At 45.8% G+C, this 16979-nt stretch overlaps 6 non-coding genes across 6 annotated transcripts; 3 read left to right on the forward strand and 3 right to left on the reverse strand.

Moving 5' to 3' along the window:
• Positions 1 to 2012: 2012 nt before the first annotated feature.
• TRNAL-CAG (transfer RNA leucine (anticodon CAG)) lies at positions 2013 to 2095 on the reverse strand. Its single transcript has one exon. It is a non-coding gene; the product is annotated as a tRNA-Leu (tRNA).
• Positions 2096 to 2270: 175 nt separating this feature from the next.
• On the forward strand, positions 2271 to 2343 carry TRNAF-GAA (transfer RNA phenylalanine (anticodon GAA)). The gene has a single exon. It is a non-coding gene; the product is annotated as a tRNA-Phe (tRNA).
• A 1180-nt stretch (positions 2344 to 3523) lies between these two features.
• TRNAL-CAG (transfer RNA leucine (anticodon CAG)) lies at positions 3524 to 3606 on the reverse strand. The gene has a single exon. It is a non-coding gene; the product is annotated as a tRNA-Leu (tRNA).
• A 175-nt stretch (positions 3607 to 3781) lies between these two features.
• Positions 3782 to 3854, forward strand: TRNAF-GAA (transfer RNA phenylalanine (anticodon GAA)). The gene has a single exon. It is a non-coding gene; the product is annotated as a tRNA-Phe (tRNA).
• A 1185-nt stretch (positions 3855 to 5039) lies between these two features.
• On the reverse strand, positions 5040 to 5122 carry TRNAL-CAG (transfer RNA leucine (anticodon CAG)). Its single transcript has one exon. It is a non-coding gene; the product is annotated as a tRNA-Leu (tRNA).
• Positions 5123 to 5297: 175 nt separating this feature from the next.
• TRNAF-GAA (transfer RNA phenylalanine (anticodon GAA)) lies at positions 5298 to 5370 on the forward strand. Its single transcript has one exon. It is a non-coding gene; the product is annotated as a tRNA-Phe (tRNA).
• Positions 5371 to 16979: the final 11609 nt, after the last annotated feature.

Consider the following 16979-nt stretch of genomic DNA (forward strand, 5'->3'; position numbering starts at 1 on the left):
TCAAAACCAGATGGCAATGTCCAATGAGCTCCAGGCCCCACTGAATGTCATTTCTCCCAGGTCTTACCCAGGTTCCAATGCTGTAGAAATGTTATTCCATGCTTCAGCTGTAAACCTTTGTCTCTTACAATAAAGGCCGTTATTTTACCTTAACGGTCCACACAGACAGAATGTAGAAGGGGTGTTTGTGACAGACATCATAGCGGATCCTCCAGATTGTGATTGGATTAGTCTTTGGTCTCCATTCAAGTGCGCATTATTCAGAACTCTTGTCTTCACAAGAAAATCCCTTGCGGAGTCACGTACTTTTCAGGAGGGTCACGCGGAAGTTACACAGAATCAGGTCACTGAAAGCTAGGACCCTTATTACAGGCACTACAGCCAAGCAAGCTGAGTCAGGCTATATAGTCAGAAGTAAAAGTGAAATTGCCATTGGGAGCCAGCAGGAATTTCTCTGCACTGGTGCTATCGCCAGCAGGAAAAAAATCAAACCACTGTTAGAAGTGGGATACGAACCCACGCCTCCAGAGGAGCCTGCAATCTGAACGCAGCGCCTTAGACCGCTCGGCCATCCTGACATGGGATTAGTTTCCTCAGTCCCTGAATGTCGAGCGCATGCACGCTATTTGGAATCAATTAACTACTCATTAGAAAATCATCCCTCCTATGTACATTCTGTACTCATGGGAATTTTCACCTTGCCTAAAGATGTCCCAACTAGTGAACGGGGAGACAGCAAACCCCAGGACAGAGGCCGAAATAGCTCAGTTGGGAGAGCGTTAGACTGAAGATTTAAAGGTCCCTTGTTCGATCCCGGGTTTCGGCAAATGAATTTTGAATACAAATCCACTAACAAAAGAAAAGGCTTGCTACGTTTCATTCCAATTCGTTGCGGTTTCGATCGAGCGTAGCGCACTGCTGGAACTATAGAAAAAAAAAAAAAGGTTGAAATCAGTTCTTTCAGGAGAAGACAATGTGCTGCGCGGATGCCGAAATAGCTCAGTTGGGAGAGCGTAGATTAAAGATCTAAAGGTCCCCGATTCAATTCTGGGTTTTGTCACACCCTCGTTTTAAACATTAAACAATTGACATGAATGTTTTTCGTTTCTTTCTATATCCTAACTGAACCGAGCTTTCCTTCTTGCATAATGCGCAGGTAATCCTGGAAATCGGGGGGGGAGTCCCTCTTTCACATCAGTCATTAATGTGAGAAAGACTAAATAATGCAAGGATCCGGAAATATTCAGCAGAATGCTGAATGGCAGAGACATATATTACCACACTTCTCCAAGAAGCCTGACCTCTTCTCCGTGTTCCCTCCCGAAGAACCAGCTGCCATTTTCTTTGCTGCTCGCCGAATAGCGTTCACCTCCAAAAGCACGCAGCTGCATCACCAGAAGACATGTCCTAGGTGCACAACAGCGGTGGCTGTCTTTTTTTAGCAGATAGACCCTGCTCAGCTACATTATATTGATGATTTTAAGTGGGTATAGAGTCAGAGCTCGACTCTTGGCTGGTCAAAACCAGATGGCAATGTCCAATGAGCTCCAGGCCCCACTGAATGTCATTTCTCCCAGGTCTCCCCCAGGTTCCAATGCTGTAGAAATGTTATTCCATGCTTCAGCTGTAAACCTTTGTCTCTTACAATAAAGGCCGTTATTTTACCTTAACGGTCCACACAGACAGAATGTAGAAGGGGTGTTTGTGACAGACATCATAGCGGATCCTCCAGATTGTGATTGGATTAGTCTTTGGTCTCCATTCAAGTGCGCATTATTCAGAACTCTTGTCTTCACAAGAAAATCCCTTGCGGAGTCACGTACTTTTCAGGACGGTCACGCGGAAGTTACACAGAATCAGGTCACTGTAAGCTAGGACCCTTATTACTGGCTCTACAGCCAAGCAAGCTGAGTCAGGCTATATAGCAGAAGTAAAAGTGAAATTGCCATTGGGAGCCAGCAGGAATTTCTCTGCACTGGTGCTATCGCCAGCAGGAAAAAAAATCAAACCACTGTCAGAAGTGGGATTCGAACCCACGCCTCCAGAGGAGACTGCGACCTGAATGCAGCGCCTTAGACCGCTCGGCCATCCTGACATGGGATTAGTTTCCTCAGTCCCTGAATGTCGCGCGCATGCACGCTATTTGGAATCAATTAACTACTCATTAGAAAATCATCCCTCCTATGTACATTGTGTACTCATGGGAATTTTCACCTTGCCTAAAGATGTCCCAACTAGTGAACGGGGAGACAGCAAACCCCAGGACAGAGGCCGAAATAGCTCAGTTGGGAGAGCGTTAGACTGAAGATCTAAAGGTCCTTGGTTCGATCCCGGGTTTCGGCAAATGAATTTTGAATACAAATCCACTAACAAAAGAAAAGGCCTGCTACGTTTCTTTCCAATTCGTTGGGGTTTCGATCGAGCGTAGCGCACTGCTGGAACTATAGAAAAAAAAAAAAAAGGTTGAAAACAGTACTTTCAGGAGAAGACAATGTGCTGTGCTGGTGCCGAAATAGCTCAGTTGGGAGAGCGTAGACTAAAGGTCCCCAGTCCAATTCTGGGTTTTGTCACACCCTCGTTTTAAACATTGAACAATTGACATGAATGTTTTTGGGTTCTTTCTATATCCTAACTGAACCGAGCTTTCCTTCTTGCATAATGCACAGGTAATCCTGGAAATGGGGGCGGGAAGTCCCTCTTTCACATCAGTCATTAATGTGAGAAAGACTAAATAATGCAAGGATCCGGAAATATTCAGCAGAATGCTGAATGGCAGAGACATATATTACCACACTTCTCCAAGAAGCCTTACCTCTTCTCCATGTTCCCTCCCGAAGAACCAGCTGCCATTTTCTTTGCTGCTCGCCGAATAGCGTTCACCTCCAAAAGCACGCAGCTGCATCACCAGAAGACATGTCCTAGGTGCACAACAGCGGTGGCTGTCTTTTTTTAGCAGATAGACCCTGCTCAGCTACATTATATTGATGATTTTAAGTGGGTATAGAGTCAGAGCTCGACTCTTGGCTGGTCAAAACCAGATGGCAATGTCCAATGAGCTCCAGGCCCCACTGAATGTCATTTCTCCCAGGTCTCCCCCAGGTTCCAATGCTGTAGAAATGTTATTCCATGCTTCAGCTGTAAATCTTTGTCTCTTACAATAAAGGCCGTTATTTTACCTTAACGGTCCACATAGACAGAATGTAGAAGGGGTGTTTGTGACAGACATCATAGCGGATCCTCCAGATTGTGATTGGATTAGTCTTTGGTCTCCATTCAAGTGCGCATTATTCAGAACTCTTGTCTTCACAAGAAAATCCCTTGCGGAGTCACGTACTTTTCAGGAGGGTCACGCGGAAGTTACACAGAATCAGGTCACTGTAAGCTAGGACCCTTATTACTGGCTCTACAGCCAAGCAAGCTGAGTCAGGCTATATAGTCAGAAGTAAAAGTGAAATTGCCATTGGGAGCCAGCAGGAATTTCTCTGCACTGGTGCTATCGCCAGCAGGAAAAAAATCAAACCACTGTCAGAAGTGGGATTCGAACCCACGCCTCCAGAGAAGACTGCAACCTGAACACAGCGCCTTAGACCGCTCGGCCATCCTGACATGGGATTAGTTTCCTCAGTCCCTGAATGTCGCGCGCATGCACGCTATTTGGAATCAATTAACTACTCATTAGAAAATCATCCCTCCTATGTACATTCTGTACTCATGGGAATTTTCACCTTGCCTAAAGATGTCCCAACTAGTGAACGGGGAGACAGCAAACCCCAAGACAGAGGCCGAAATAGCTCAGTTGGGAGAGCGTTAGACTGAAGATCTAAAGGTTCCTGGTTCGATCCCAGGTTTCGGCAAATGATTTTTGAATACAAATCCACTAACAAAAGAAAAGGCTTGCTACGTTTCTTTACAATTCGTTGGGGTTTCGATCGAGCGTAGCGCACTGCTGGAACTATAGAAAAAAAAAAAAGGTTGAAAACAGTTCTTTCAGGAGAAGACAATGTGCTGCGCGGATGCCGAAATAGCTCAGTTGGGAGAGCGTAGACTAAAGATCTAAAGGTCCCCGATTCAATTCTGGGTTTTGTCACACCCTCGTTTTAAACATTGAACAATTGACATGAATGTTTTTGGGTTCTTTCTATATCCCAACTGAACCGAGCTTTCCTTCTTGCATAATGCGCAGGTAATCCTGGAAATGGGGGGGGAAGTCCCTCTTTCACATCAGTCATTAATGTGAGAAAGACTAAATAATGCAAGGATCCGGAAATATTCAGCAGAATGCTGAATGGCAGAGACATATATTACCACACTTCTCCAAGAAGCCTTACCTCTTCTCCGTGTTCCCTCCCGAAGAACCAGCTGCCATTTTCTTTGCTGCTCGCCGAATAGCGTTCACCTCCAAAAGCACGCAGCTGCATCACCAGAAGACATGTCCTAGGTGCACAACAGTGGTGGCTGTCTTTTTTTAGCAGATAGACCCAGCTCAGCTACATTATATTGATGATTTTAAGTGGGTATAGAGTCAGAGCTCGACTCTTGGCTGGTCAAAACCAGATGGCAATGTCCAATGAGCTCCAGGCTCCACTGAATGTCATTTCTCCCAGGTATCCCCCAGGTTCCAATGCTGTAGAAATGTTATTCCATGCTTCAGCTGTAAACCTTTGTCTCTTACAATAAAGGCCGTTATTTTACCTTAACGGTCCACACAGACAGAATGTAGAAGGGGTGTTTGTGACAGACATCATAGCGGATCCTCCAGATTGTGATTGGATTAGTTTTTGGTCTCCATTCAAGTGCGCATTATTCAGAACTCTTGTCTTCACAAGAAAATCCCTTGCGGAGTCACGTACTTTTCAGGAGGGTCACGCGGAAGTTACACAGAATCAGGGCACTGAAAGCTAGGACCCTTATTACTGGCTCTACAGCCAAGCAAGCTGAGTCAGGCTATACAGTCAGAAGTAAAAGTGAAATTGCCATTGGGAACCAGCAGGAATTTCTCTGCACTGGTGCTATCGCCAGCAGGAAAAAAATCAAACCACTGTCAGAAGTGGGATTCGAACCCACACCTCCAGAGGAGACTGCGACCTGAACGCAGCGCCTTAGACCGCTCGGCCATCCTGACATGGGATTAGTTTCCTCAGTCCCTGAATGTCGCGAGCATGCACGCTATTTGGAATCAATTAACTACTCATTAGAAAATCATCCCTCCTATGTACATTCTGTACTCATGGGAATTTTCACCTTGCCTAAAGATGTCCCAACTAGTGAACGGGGAGACAGCAAACCCCAGGACAGAGGCCGAAATAGCTCAGTTGGGAGAGCGTTAGACTGAAGATCTAAAGGTCCCTGGTTCGATCCCGGGTTTCGGCAAATGATTTTTGAATACAAATCCACTAACAAAAGAAAAGCCTTGCTACGTTTCTTTCCAATTCGTTGGGGTTTCGATCGAGCGTAGCGCACTGCTGGAACTATAGAAAAAAAAAAAAGGTTGAAAACAGTTCTTTCAGGAGAAGACAATGTGCTGCGCGGATGCCGAAATAGCTCAGTTGGGAGAGCGTAGACTAAAGGTCCCCGATTCAATTCTGGGTTTTGTCACACCCTCGTTTTAAACATTGAACAATTGACATGAATGTTTTTGGGTTCTTTCTATATCCTAACTGAACCGAGCTTTCCTTCTTGCATAATGTGCAGGTAATCCTGGAAATGGGGGGGGGGGGGTCCCTCTTTCACATCAGTCATTAATGTGAGAAAGACTAAATAAGGCAAGGATCCGGAAATATTCAGCAGAATGCTGAATGGCAGAGACATATATTACCACACTTCTCCAAGAAGCCTTACCTCTTCTCCGTGTTCCCTCCCGAAGAACCAGCTGCCATTTTCTTTGCTGCTCGCCGAATAGCGTTCACCTCCAAAAGCACGCAGCTGCATCACCAGAAGACATGTCCTAGGTGCACAACAGCGGTGGCTGTCTTTTTTTAGCAGATAGACCCTGCTCAGCTACATTATATTGATGATTTTAAGTGGGTATAGAGTCAGAGCTCGACTCTTGGCTGGTCAAAACCAGATGGCAATGTCCAATGAGCTCCAGGCCCCACTGAATGTCATTTCTCCCAGGTCTCCCCCAGGTTCCAATGCTGTAGAAATGTTATTCCATGCTTCAGCTGTAAACCTTTGTCTCTTACAATAAAGGCCGTTATTTTACCTTAACGGTCCACACAGACAGAATGTAGAAGGGGTGTGTGTGACAGACATCATAGCGGATCCTCCGGATTGTGTTTGGATTAGTCTTTGGTCTCCATTCAAGTGCGCATTATTCAGAACTCTTGTCTTCACAAGAAAATCCCTTGTGGAGTCACGTACTTTTCAGGAGGGTCACGCGGAAGTTACACAGAATCAGGTCACTGAAAGCTAGGACCCTTATTACAGGCACTACAGCCAAGCAAGCTGAGTCAGGCTATATAGTCAGAAGTAAAAGTGAAATTGCCATTGGGAGCCAGCAGGAATTTCTCTGCACTGGTGCTATCGCCAGCAGGAAAAAAATCAATCCATTGTCAGAAGTGGTATTCGAACACACGCCTCCAGAGGAAACTGCGACCTGAACGAAGCGCCTTAGTCCGCTCGGCCATCCTGACATGGGATTAGTTTTCTCAGTCCCTGAACGTCGCACGCATGCACGCTATTTGGAATCAATTAACTACTCATTAGAAAATCATCCCTCCTATGTACATTCTGGACTCATGGGAATTTTCACCTTGCCTAAAGATGTCCCAACTAGTGAACGGGGAGCCAGCAAACCCCAGGACAGAGGCCGAAACAGCTCAGTTGGGAGAGCATTTACACTGAAGATCTTAAGGTCCCTGGTTCGATCCCAGGTTTCGGCAAGTGCATTTTGAATACAAATCTACTAACATATAAGAAAAGGTTTGCTACGTTCCTTACCAATTTGTTGGGGTTTCGATCGAGCATAGCGCACTGCTGAATCTATCAAAAAAAAAAGTTTGAAAACAGTTCTTTCAGCAGAAGACAATGAGCTTAGCCTGAGGCCGAAATAGCTCAGTTGGGAGTGCATTAGACTGACGATCTAAAGGTCCCCAATTCCACCTGGGTTTTAAACATTGAACAATTGACATGAATGTTTTTGGGTTCTTTCTATATCCTAACTGAACCGAGCTTTCCTTCTTGCATAATGCGCAGGTAATCCTGGAAATGGGGGGGGGGAGTCCCTCTTTCACATCAGTCATTAATGTGAGAAAGACTAAATACGGCAAGGATCCGGAAATATTCAGCAGAATGCTGAATGGCAGAGACATATATTACCACACTTCTCCAAGAAGCCTTACCTCTTCTCCGTGTTCCCTCCCGAAGAACCAGCTGCCATTTTCTTTGCTGCTCGCCAAATAGCATTCACCTCCAAAGGCATGCATCTGCATCTCCAGAAGACATGTCCTAGCTGCACAACAGCGGTGGCTGTGTAACACTCAGGAGGGCCAGGGCTGGTATCACGGGTAATATCTCAGATGTGGCCGGCTTTCAGGGGGTCCCTGGGTCCCAAAAGTGCACAAAATTTCCTTTTTGATGTCCCCGACTACCCACCCCCACTCTGATATCTGACAATGAGAACAGACAACTAGGCTTCGGGGGTAATCGTTGCTCTTTTACTAGCAGGACAAAGTAATACAAATGTACATATGGAGGGATTTTTCACATACAATACAGCGATCTTTGTAGGTAGTGTCCAGTTAGCAGATGGCGGAGGCAGAATGCTTCGGATAGATTAATCAGTAGTTGTTTGGGTAGTTAAACTTGTATATACTTGTAAAGATGGCCTGTATCCAGAGGGTTAGTCTTCAACAACTGGGTACACGTATGTAGAATAGCAAATACGATTTCCAGCAGCGGGAGACCCTCGATCTCTGCCAGACTAGCTATGGGCTTCTTAAATATAGATGTGTCCCAAAGACTTACTTGAATAGAGAGATACGTGTAGACGTCCCAGATGTATGGATAAAACAGGTCCATCAACTTTTAGTGCTTGTACAGAGCTAGGATAGCAGATTTAAAGACTGGCCCCATACCAAACTTATCCAAAAGGCTATCTAAGTAATCCCAATGGACCCTATCAAAAGCCTTCTCAGCATCCAAAGCTAGAAGCAAAGAAGGCGTACCATCTCTTTCGGCTTTTTGAATAAGGTCTATGAACCTCCGCGTGCCGTCTGGAGCCTGCCTACCGAACACAAAACCTACCTGGTCAGGGCTAACTAACTGGGGGAGAAGGAGGAGCAACCGCTCAGCAAGGATTTTAGCGTAACAACTGGGTACACGTATGTAGAATAGCAAATACGATTTCCAGCAGCGGGAGACCCTCGATCTCTGCCAGACTAGCTATGGACTTCTTAAATATAGATTTGTCCCAAAGACTTACTTGAATAGAGAGATATGTGTAGACGTCCCAGATGTATGGATATAACAGGTCCATCAACTTTTAGTGCTTGTAGGCTTGGAGCTCCAGAGGAAAACACTCTCTGAGGAGAATCTTGCGAACAGAGGAAAAGACATCTCTGCTTGTTGTGCCCTGATGGTTGACTGCCATTTTTCAGCTCTCCATGTGCTCTGTCTGCTAGCTGTTTTTACACAAAGGACCAAAGCAGAACGTTCCCAGAATGGTCCTGAAGGTCACCTGCTTGTACTGGACACACCTTCACACTGACAACTCAAATTACAATGGCAAGGTATAGGCAGGTGTAGTTCACAAAAACATCCACAAGATGGCACATTAATAGACCCCCTGTGTGCTGGCTCTGGTAATATAAAATGAAGGGGGAGGAAACGCTTTACCTTATATGCAAATGTCCATACCATCTCGGTCTGCAAGGACTATTAAAGGGAGTTGGACAAGCAGCACCGGGACATTACATACACCCCCACTAAGAAAAGAGCCGTCCTCGTCGACTAACTAGTGCCGAGGAACCTAGGGAGATGTAACGCACACAGGTAGTAGGGTTAGATACCTGAGGAACAATAAACAGAGAATAACAGCAAACCACAATACGGCATGACTTATGTAAAAGAACGATACCCCGTGATTATATGCAAAACCAAAACATAGTAAACAGTAGAAACATAATGCCAATAGGTGGGTAGAGTCTCTTTCAGCAATAGGGCATTGTCCATGGAAAGGGTAGGCACTATGTGGCAAAATACAGTCCTCAGTAGTCCATAGGCTGTAGAGAAATATGTAATGCAAAACAAGAACATAACAAAATGCTTGGGATTACCCAGGTACGGAGGCTTAAACGGTTGCTAACTGACTAATTAATAAGAACAGTATAGAAAGAAAAGTATATATACATGAAAGGATATGGTTGCTCAGTCTCTATAGCGAACTCTGGCTGAGTTCCCTTGGTGCTTCACTCTGATCGCCTCAGCACTTGGTCTTCTACTTGCGCAGGAACACTGGAAACTGGAACTCCATCTTGTGCTGGTTCAGGAGCAGCAATTGGAGCAGCAACACTGGAGTCCAGAATTCCATCTTGTGTTGGTTCAGGAGCAGCAATTGGAGCAGCAACACTGGAGTCCGGAATTCCCTCTTGTGTTGGTTCAGGGACAACAACTGGAACCGGAACATGAGTTGGGATAGAAACCGGAACAGGGACAAACTGGTAACAGCCGGGAATAAGAAATTGAGATCTGAAGATCGATTCATCTACAGAAGGCTGTCTTGGAGGAGTTGCCATCACAGGAACTGGTTGGTAGACAGTTGTAGCTTGTGGTGGTGCTGACATCCTCAGTAAGTCCTCTCTGGTGCACAATTTGATACGGTTCCGATGCACTGTTTGTGGAGCCATGCCTGGTTTCTTTACTTCATAAACATCAGACTCTAGATAGGGAATTGCTGTAATGGTGTATGGCTCTGTTTCCCAAAGAGAATCAAGTTTTCCAGTTCTGTGGTACTTCTTTAACCATACTTTGTCACCAATGTGTAAAGGTGTAGCATTAGCTCTTTGGTTGTAGTTCTCTTCTTGTCGTCTGTGAGCTTCCTTCATGCGACAGTCGACTATCTCTTCTTGCATTCGGCGCTGATGTTCTAGAACCCAATCAGTCTTTGGCAGAGGGTTGATCACATCTGGTATCTGAATTCCTAAAGCACGATCTTTTGGAAGTTGACCTTGTCCTCCAAACATTAAGAAGCATGGTGAATAGCCTGTAGAACAGTGGGTAGTGTTATTGTAGATCTCCACTAATTCATCAAGTAGTTGAGGCCATTCTGCTTGTTTGGTGACAGATGCTGTTCTCAGCATGTTGATGAAGATCTGGTTAACCTTCTCACAAAGTCCATTCCCTTGGGGATGGTAGGCAGTTGTTCTCAGCTTTATGCACTCATGGTACTGGCATAGTTCTTGGAAAAGCTGTGACTCGAATGCAGGTCCTCTGTCAGTTAGGACTGCTTCAGGATACCCGTAGTGTCTCACATATTCGCGGTAGAATGTGGTGGCTGTGGTACGTGCAGTGAGGTCTTTAACTGGCACAACGACAACCCACTTGGAGTAGTGGTCCACCATGGTAAGGGCATATGTGTAGCCTGAACGAGTTGGTGCTAACTTCACATGGTCACGAGCAACTAGCTCGTTTGGTCTCTGAGTATGGATGGGATGTAGTGGTGCTCTAGCATCCTTCTTACCAGTCTTAGTAAGGTTGCAGGCTGGACATTCACTACACCAACTCTAAATGTCAGCACGCATTCCAATCCAATAGAAGCGTTGGCTCATGGTGGCTTCAGTTTTCTGCACTCCAAAGTGTCCAGATTGATCGTGGTAGGCATCAAGAACAATCTTGGCATCCTGTCTAGGAATGAGAATTTGGTGCAACCTCTCACCTGAAACAGGATCTAAGGTGTTGCGCAGAATCAAGCCTTTCTGGATGAAAAGTCTTTTGCGCTGCCTCCATAGGCGTTTGAGCTCAGTATCTGTATACTGTCTTCTGAGTCTGACAGGTATCCTTCCAGTGATTAGGTAATCATAGATTTCACCTATGACACGAGATTCTTTCTGGAGGGTTTGCCATCTAGATAGTTCTTGAAGTGGGTCAGATTTCTCTTGAGGACCTTCTTTAGTCTGTGTAGCAGCAATGACGTTCTGCGTAGCAAACTTTTGATAGAAGGGAGGCATCTCAACATCTTCCCACATGTCTTCTTCAGGAGGTTCTTCTCCTATAGGCAGACGGGATAGTGCATCAGCGTTTACGTTGGTCTTACCACTGCGGTATTTGAGGTCGAAACAATAGTTTGCCAATCTGGAAGCCCATCTCTGTTCGAGAGTACCTAGCCGTGCTGTGTTTAGGTGAGCTAGAGGATTGTTGTCTGTGTAAACGGTAAATGGTGTAGCCGCAAGGTAGTCTTTGAATTTCTCTGTGACGGCCCACACAACAGCAAGCAGCTCTAACTTGAACGAACTGTAATTGTGATCGTTCTTCTCAGCACCTCTCAAGCTTCGGCTGGCATAAGCGATGACTCTCTCTTTGTTGTCCTGGTCTTGTGACAGTACAGCTCCTAGGCCTTGATAGCTGGCATCTGTATAGAGACGGAAAGGGTGGCTGTAGTCAGGATAAGCCAGAATTGGAGGAGAAGTCAATAAGGCTTTCAAAGTCTGGAATGCAGTTTCTTGTCTTTCAGACCAATCAATTAGGAGTCTTCTGTTTGAGTTTTCTTTAGGACAACCACGTAGCAATTCTGTCAGTGGTTCCGCTACCTGTGGAAAGTGAGGTATAAAGCGGCGGTAGTAGCCCACGAATCCTAGAAAACTTCTGACTTCCTTTACTGTCTTTGGAGTTTCCCAGTCTTTGACAGCAGAGATCTTGTCAGGATCAGGCTGGATACCTTCAGCACTGACTACATGGCCTAAGTAATTGACCTTTGGTTTTATCAGGTGGCATTTTGAAGGTTTTATCTTCAGGCCGTGTTCAATAAGAACCTGGAACACTTCTGCTAGGTTGTTCAGATGGTCTTCATAAGTGCGAGAATACACAACAACATCATCAAGATACAGCAAAACACTCTGGAAGTTGAGGTGGCCAAGACATCTCTCCATGAGTCGCTGGAATGTTGCTGGGGCATTGCACAACCCAAAAGGCATGCTATTAAACTTATAAAGTCCCATCGGGGTGGTAAAAGCTGTCTTTTCTCTATCCTCAGGAGCCATGGGTACCTGCCAGTAGCCACTGGTTAGGTCGAGAGTTGAGAAGTATGCAGCTGAACCAAGAGCAGTGAGGGATTCTTCAATCCGTGGAAGAGGATATGCATCTTTATGTGTGATGTCGTTCAATCTTCTGTAGTCAACACAGAATCTGATGTTACCATCCTTCTTTCTTACCAAAACAATAGGTGCTGCCCAAGGACTTTGACTTTCTTGGATGACTTTGGTGTCTTTCATCTCCTTTATCAGCTTCTTCACTTGCTGGTAGTTAGCAGGAGGGATTGGACGGTATCTTTCCTTGATAGGAGGATGATCACCTGTGTTGATTTTATGCTGGATAAAAGAGGTTTTCCCAAAATCAAATGGATGCTTGCTGAAAGCTTGGCTGTGCCGTTTCATAACTTTGATGACACCATTGATGTGTTCAATAGGGGTATTCGCATCCCCAATGTTGAGTTAATTCCACCAGAAGGTAGTAGGTTTGTGAGTACCTTCGGCAGGGACATGAATTGACTTTTGATAAGCAAGTGCTTCATCATCTAGGATGTCTTCTGAATCAAGCTGATACAGTTGAGCAACGGACTTAAACTTGTGCAATGCAATAGGTGCATCACTTACGTTGACTAGCCGTACTGGTACTTTACCGTTGGAGACGGTGACGATGCTTCTGGCGGCCTTCACCAGCAGCTGTCCTTCAATCTGAATAGGATCAAGAAGAGCTTTGTAATCTTCGTTGTTAATGCCTGGACGAACTCGGCACCAGATGAGAGTCTCACTGTTAGGAGTCAGAGTGACGGGTCTGGCATCCTGGATACGGACACGACAGATTTCACCATTACGGTTAGCAAACTTCTGCTGGGCACAGAGCACTTTGATGGTACGTTGTACAGCTTGCCTGTAAGAAAGAGTAGCAGTAGGGAGAGAAGCATGCAAAGCATCTAGCAATTCAGTGAATACATGACGCATAACATTCATGCCTAATACCACTGGTGTAGTCATTCCCTGAGACTCTGTAATAATTACACCTTGTCGTGGTAATTTACGATCACCAATACGAATGGTAGGTTCCCAGTAACCTAGTTGGGATATAGGCTGACCATTACTTGCAATCAAGCGTAACTTGGCTTTACCCACAGAATTTAGTATGTCAGAGTCCCAATATTTCTCAAAGGCTTGTTGCTCAATAGTTGTTACTTGTGACCCAGTGTCCACTAAAGCTTCGAATGGTACACCCTCAATCCAAATAGTTATGTACGGGCATTTGGAGACAAATCTGGATGTCCATGGCGATTGTCCCTCTGGGCCTTTGGATTCACCTCCCGAGGGGCGGCCCTTGGCCTTGGTGGTGTCCCGTTTAACTTAAAGCACTGGAATTTGTAATGCCCAACACATTCACAGTAAGTACAATAGGGACGTTCACGTTGTAAAGACCGGTCAGGAGGAAGCCTATCAGGACTTAGGCGGCTAGAGTGAGACTCTGCAGGCAATGTTCTAGATAAAGAGGGCTCACAGGATGCAGACTGGCCTTTTAATTCCTTTAGGGCTTGGCAAAGAGATTCCACCACCTGAGCAAGAACATCGGTGGTAGAGGGCATAGTGGCAGGAGTAGGAGCCTGTACAGTCTAAGTTGTCTGCATGGGCACAATAGGAGGTAATGGAGATGCAGCGGAGATTCCACCAGCCAGGTCTGGGGAATATGTGGCAGAGTAATAATTAGCACAAGGTGAATCAGTTCCCACTATTCGTAGGGCTAAAGTCTTAAAGTCTAGAAAAGACATGGTTGGATTTTGGGCTGCTAGCATGCGGAGTTGACTCTGTATTAGTCGTGAGTCCACACCTTCTATGAACCTGTCTGTAATAATGCTTTCTGCAGCAGTAGGATCAATTTTGTCAACTTGGCGCAGAGCCCTATATGCTGACTGGAGTGCAAGTGCATAGTCTCTGAGGGTCTCACCTGGTCTCTGACGTCTGTCATAGAATTTAAGACGAACCTCAGTTGGTGATTGGACTTCGAATTCTTTTCTCAGACGAGTGAGGATCTGGTCAACGGTGATCTTTTCTGCCGGTGGCCAGGAACGAACTTCCTCAGCAGCTGGACCTTCAAGTTGTCCTAAGAGAAGCTGTACCTGCTGTGTGGGAGAAAGTGATACAAGTTCAAGAGTATGCAATATCTTTTCTTGAAACCCAGCAAGGGTATGAGGATCCCCTCTGTAACTTGGAAGACTGGAGGTTCCTATAAAGAAAGGCAAGCCTGTCGCCATAACAGGAGTTGGAGCAGAGATGGTAGCTGTCTCCTGAGGTGCAGGAGCACTGGAGGGTGAGGTTGTAGTGTTATCTGCGCCAAGCAGGTCATCCTGAGGCGATGTAGACATTTTTGCAAAGATTAGGATACTGTCTCTTTAAGTAAAATAATAAGGCTTCTGTCTCTTTTAAGAAATGCAAATCTCAGGAAATACAAAGTCACTTTATAAAATGCACTTATCTGTATCCCAGGAATGGCAAACAGCGGACAATGGCAGTTGAGGTTCTGGCAGAAGTGATGCAGGCAGGATGAAGATCACTTTGATCCTTGAAGAGATAAGGAGTCTCTGCAAACGTTTTGGGGGGCAGGGAAGCTGGAGTCCTGTAACAGCTGGGATGGATTTGGATTCAGTGCTTTAGTAAAGATGGCGACACCCTGTTTTGGCACGTGGGGGAAGTTTGGTGGGCAGAGTTTACTCCTGCTGTGTTGCTCCAGTGGTCAGGCAATCCAAAGTGGTGGAATATACAGTCACACAGCATGGGATACAACAATACAGTCTCAATAAGGCTTTCACTCCCACTCTGTAGGGAGCACTGGTGATTTAGGTTATGCTGGGAGCAGTAGTTCTACAGAGATAACATACAGTCTTTAGGCAGGCACAGAGACACAGTGCTTTCACCCCCACTTTGTAGAAAGTACTGGTGATTTAGGTTATACTGGGAGCAGTAGTTCTCCAGAAGCAACATACAGTCTTTAGGCAGGCACAGAGGCATTATCCTGTTCGTGACACCACAAAAAGGAGGATGTAACACTCAGGAGGGCCAGGGCTGGTATCACGGGTAATATCTCAGATGTGGCTGGCTTTCAGGGGGTCCCTGGGTCCCAAAAGTGCACAAAATTTCCTTTTTGATGTCCCCGACTACCCACCCCCACTCTGATATCTGACAATGACAACAGACAACTAGGCTTCGGGGGTAATCGTTGCTCTTTTACTAGCAGGACAAAGTAATACAAATGTACATATGGAGGGATTTTTCACATACAATACAGCGATCTTTGTAGGTAGTGTCCAGTTAGCAGATGGCGGAGGCAGAATGCTTCAGATAGATTAATCAGTAGTTGTTTGGGTAGTTAAACTTGTATATACTTGTAAAGATGGCCTGTATCCAGAGGGTTAGTCTTCAACAACTGGGTACACGTATGTAGAATAGCAAATACGATTTCCAGCAGCGGGAGACCCTCGATTTCTGCCAGACTAGCTATGGGCTTCTTAAATATAGATGTGTCCCAAAGACTTACTTGAATAGAGAGATACGTGTAGACGTCCCAGATGTATGGATAAAACAGGTCCATCAACTTTTAGTGCTTGTACAGAGCTAGGATAGCAGATTTAAAGACTGGCCCCATACCAAATTTATCCAAAAGGCTATCTAAGTAATCCCAATGGACCCTATCAAAAGCCTTCTCAGCATCCAAAGCTAGAAGCAAAGAAGGCGTACCATCTCTTTCGGCTTTTTGAATAAGGTCTATGAACCTCCGCGTGCCGTCTGGAGCCTGCCTACCGAACACAAAACCTACCTGGTCAGGGCTAACTAACTGGGGGAGAAGGAGGAGCAACCGCTCAGCAAGGATATTAGCGTACAATTTGATATCTGTATTCAGAAGGGAAATAGGTCGAAAATTAGCCGGGGCCGTGGGAGATTTGCTGGGTTTAGGGATGGTCACTATAGTGGCCGACAACATTTCCTCCGGGAAGCATTGCTCCTCCGCCGCCTTCCTGAACACAGCTAAAAGATGAGAGGATAGAATATCTGCATATTTCTTGTAATAGATCCCTGAGAAGCCGTCAGGGCCAGGAGACTTTAGTGGTTTCAGTGAGGCTATAGCTTCCGTAACCTCAAACAAAGTGATAGGCGAGGCCAGGGAGACAGATTGTGCAGGGGAAAGGCGGGGCAGGGCCACAGAGTCTAGGAATCTATCTATTTCCTCCTTAGATGGCTGGTATGTCTGGGGATCATCCCTAAGATTGTATAGGGACCTATAATATAAGCGAAACTGTTCTGCAATGAGGCGGGGGTCAATAAATTTAGTACCCGAGTCATCCACAAGGTAGGCAATACGGGTTTTGGGGCGTGACTGTTTGATCTTTTTGGCTAAAAAGGCACTAGCCCTACTGTTATGCAAGTAGGCCTGACATTGAAAACGCTTAAAAGCTAAGTCCTGTTGGCAAGCCAGAAGGCCCTGCAATCGGAGTTGACATTGCCTAATCTCCGCAGAGACAATGGGGGTGGGATTAAGCTTATTAAGTGCGGAGAGGGAGGATAGGGAGTGAAGTGCAGCATCTATGCAGTGGCGTAACTACCGTGGTAGCAGCAGTAGCAGCTGCCACAGGGCCCGGGCCATTAGGGGGCCCGGTGACAGCCGCTACCGCTGCGGTTTTTTTTCAATAGGCAGTTACGGGCCCTATTCACTTGCCGATCCTGGCTGTGCCGGGATCGGCAAGTGACACCGCGGGCCCCACAAGGGCTATCATTATACTCGGGGGTCTT

Source organism: Leptodactylus fuscus, chromosome 1 (assembly GCF_031893055.1).
Source record: "Leptodactylus fuscus isolate aLepFus1 chromosome 1, aLepFus1.hap2, whole genome shotgun sequence".
NCBI lineage: Eukaryota > Metazoa > Chordata > Amphibia > Anura > Leptodactylidae > Leptodactylus > Leptodactylus fuscus.